Source organism: Apium graveolens, chromosome 6, assembly GCF_009905375.1.
Source record: "Apium graveolens cultivar Ventura chromosome 6, ASM990537v1, whole genome shotgun sequence".
NCBI classification, from domain to species: Eukaryota; Viridiplantae; Streptophyta; class Magnoliopsida; order Apiales; family Apiaceae; genus Apium; species Apium graveolens.
Window position 1 is genome coordinate 210,869,468 of NC_133652.1, and position 2,967 is coordinate 210,872,434.

General features: G+C 40.5%; 1 non-coding gene across 1 annotated transcript; it reads left to right on the plus strand.

The window, feature by feature from the left end:
• The first annotated feature begins 2,608 nt into the window (after positions 1 to 2,608).
• On the plus strand, positions 2,609 to 2,715 carry LOC141669293 (small nucleolar RNA R71). Its single transcript, XR_012553580.1, has one exon. It is a non-coding gene; the product is annotated as a small nucleolar RNA R71 (small nucleolar RNA).
• Positions 2,716 to 2,967: the final 252 nt, after the last annotated feature.

Genomic DNA, 2,967 nt, shown 5'->3' on the forward strand with positions numbered 1-2,967 from the left:
TCTAGATCAAAAGCAACCCTATAAGACTTTGTGAAAATATTTGTTTCTGGCATGCAAATCAATTCATTAGGACTTAAACATCCCTCTATTCTTCATCACCACACTCAAATCAACATCAACTTATCAAATATCATAGTTCATCTTAAGGGATCATGCTAAATATGCATGCAAATGCAACTATATGAAATCACATAAAAATAAACAAATATGTCCTAAATGAACAATCATACCAAAATATGAATGAACTACAACTAAACATGCAATATGAATCTATATAAATCTATATGGACAAACACACTACTAATCCTTATATTATCACCCCCAAACTTAAAATTTTCAATGTCCTCATTGAAGGTAATAATAAGGATTTCAGGCATACCTAATTAGCGGGAGAATCATCCTCTTCGGGTGGAGGATCAGGTGGCCAATCAACCTCGCCACCAGTGTCTTGAATAATAATACAGAAAGCGTGTGTCAAATCTTTAGCAAAATATCGGTGGATGACATGCATGGCCTCCATACGCCTAGTCAATCTTCTATACTGTACATCACCAACACCAGTCCTATCAATTACCTGTTGTACATCAGAAGAACCCTCTGTAGGCAGGGGAATATCCGTCCATCCATTCTCTACATCATCAAAAATATATCCTAACCTCATGGGGTGCACCTAAGAATGAATAACTCAAGTGATCTGGCATCCGGTTGAGCTCAAATGTGGGAGCTTCTTGAATAAATGGTTTAAAATGCTCCTGAGAAATTTTCAGCTCTGCTAACCCAAGAGAATCGAATGACATATCCAACTTCCTCATCCACGGAGGTGCATTCAAATCCTGCAATTGCTCTGCTCCTTCTTTATCTTCAATAACTGATTTCCCCATTAAGGATCTCTCTAAGGTCTCTGACTTTGGCAATTGCTCAAGTTCCGAATTCATGATAGAGTCTACCCACTCTTCTTTAAAGCACTCCTCTTTAGCTGTGGGTAACTTTATTGCCTTGAACACATTAAAAGTGACCTTCTGATCATGAACCTTCATCATAAGCTCTCCTTTTTGTACATCAATCATAGTTCGACCAATACTAGCTAAGAATGGTCTCCCCAAGATAATGGGAATCTTCTAATCCTCCTCAAAGTCAAGAATTACAAAGTCAGCAGGAAAGATAAGTTTATCCACCTTAACCAAAACATCCTCCATTATACCTCGTGGATAAGCAATGGAACGATCAGCTAGTTGTAATGACAAGTAAGTTGGTTTCGGATAAGGTAGACCAAGCTTCTTAAAGATAGATAAGGGCATCAGATTGATGCTAGCTCCCAAATCACATAAACACTTGTCGAAAGACAAGTTTCCGATGGTGCAAGGAATAATGAAGCTTCCAAGATCTTTAAGCTTCGGAGGCAACTTCTGTTGTAGCACAACACTGCATTCCTCCGTAAGAGCAATGATCTCTAAGTCATCGAGCCTCACTTTCCGAGAGAGAATACCTTTCATAAACCTCGCATAGCTAGGCATCTGTTCAAGAGCTTCAGTGAAAGATATGTTGATATGAAGTTTCTTGAACACCTCCAAAAACTTCTCAAACTGTTGATTCACCTTTTTCTTCTGCAGCCTCTTAGGAAAAGGAGGTGGAGGATATATTTGTTTTTCCCCTGTATTACCCTCAGGAGGAGTGTGTTCCACAGTAGTCTTCCTTGGTTCCACCTCTGCTTCCTTTTGCACTTTTTCTTCAGCCACAACTGCATTTTCTGAAACTTGAGATTTTTCAGGCTCTTCGTCTTGCTAAATTTGCTTGTGACCTTTCCAGACCTCAAGATGATGGCGTTCACCTGTTCTTCAACTTCCCTCTTGCCTGGATTGGCTTCTGTAGCACTAGGAAGCGTTCCTGGTGGTCGATTCAATAAGGCGTTAGCAATTTGCCCTATTTGGTTCTCCCGATTCTAGATAGAAACAGCCTGGCTTTGGCATATAAAAGCCTGGTTTTTGCACATAAGCCGCAACTCCTCCAATTCAGATTTTTCAGTCAAAGATAGACTTGCACCTCCATGAGTTTGTTGTTGAAGTTGGAGTTGTTGTCTTGGTGCGAATTGTTTCTGAAAACCAGGAAGATTGAATTGCTCGTTTCCAAACTTCTGGAACGGCTGTTGCATCGCATTCTGATTGTTACTCCCTCTGAAGTTAGGATGATTCCAGTTGTCAGGATGATAAGTGTCTGGAACCGGTTGCTGCGATCTCTGAAAGTTGCTCACAAACTGAGCTGATTCACTACATATAGTGCATTGCTCCGTCGAATGGAACCTGCACATAGCTCTCAAACACTGGTTATCTGATTAACACCATAGTTAGCCAGATAATCGATCTTCATAGACAACATCTTTAGTTGAGCAGTGATAGCCGTAGCAGTATCCACTTCAAGAACTCCTGCTACCTTACCCTGTGGCAATCTCTGAGTTGGATACTGATATTCTTTAGCAACCATCAGTTCAATTAGATCATAGGCTTCCTTATAGCTCTTTGCCCATAATGCTCCACCTGATGCTGCGTCAAGCATGGGTCTAGATTGTGCTCCCAAACCATTATAAAAATAATTGATGATCATCCAATCAGGCATTCCATGATGAGGACACTTCCTAAGCATCTCCTTGTAGCGTTCCCAAGCCTAATATTAAGATTCTCCTGATTGCTGCGCAAATTGAGTAAAGGCATTCCTGATTGCAGCTTTCTTTGTCATAGGGAAGAATTTAGTAAGAAATTTCTGAGCAAGATCCTCCCAAGTAGTAATCGAACCAGCTGGTAAAGAGTGTAACCAGCTCTTATCTTTCTCTTTTAGAGAGAATGGGAATAGTCTCAGCTTTATAGCATCTTCAGAAACTCCATTGAACCTGAAGGTGTCGCAGATCTCAATGAAATCCCTGATGTGCATATTGGGATCTTCAGTTGGAGAACCCCCAAACTGGATTGAATTCTG